Here is a 250-nt window from a genome sequence, read left to right as displayed (position 1 = left end):
CCCTCTGCCGCTGAAGCTGGTCCCAGATTCCCCTCTCCCACCGAAGGAAGACTGACTTCCCGAGGGACCCGGGTCTCGAGCTCCTGAGGGGGCAGAGCAGAGGTCATGGACTGCGACAAAATCAAGAAAAGAACAACATCACGCTGGAAAGGAAAACACGAACCTGGGCGACTCTAGGTAGTTCGTCGGCCACCACGGACAGCACCATCCGTAGCGACCGCTCCGCCAGGTCATTGTACTGCTCGAAGGT

The sequence above is a fragment of the Miscanthus floridulus genome, chromosome 4 (genome assembly GCF_019320115.1).
Source record: "Miscanthus floridulus cultivar M001 chromosome 4, ASM1932011v1, whole genome shotgun sequence".
NCBI lineage: Eukaryota > Viridiplantae > Streptophyta > Magnoliopsida > Poales > Poaceae > Miscanthus > Miscanthus floridulus.
This window is presented reverse-complemented; position numbering follows the sequence as displayed.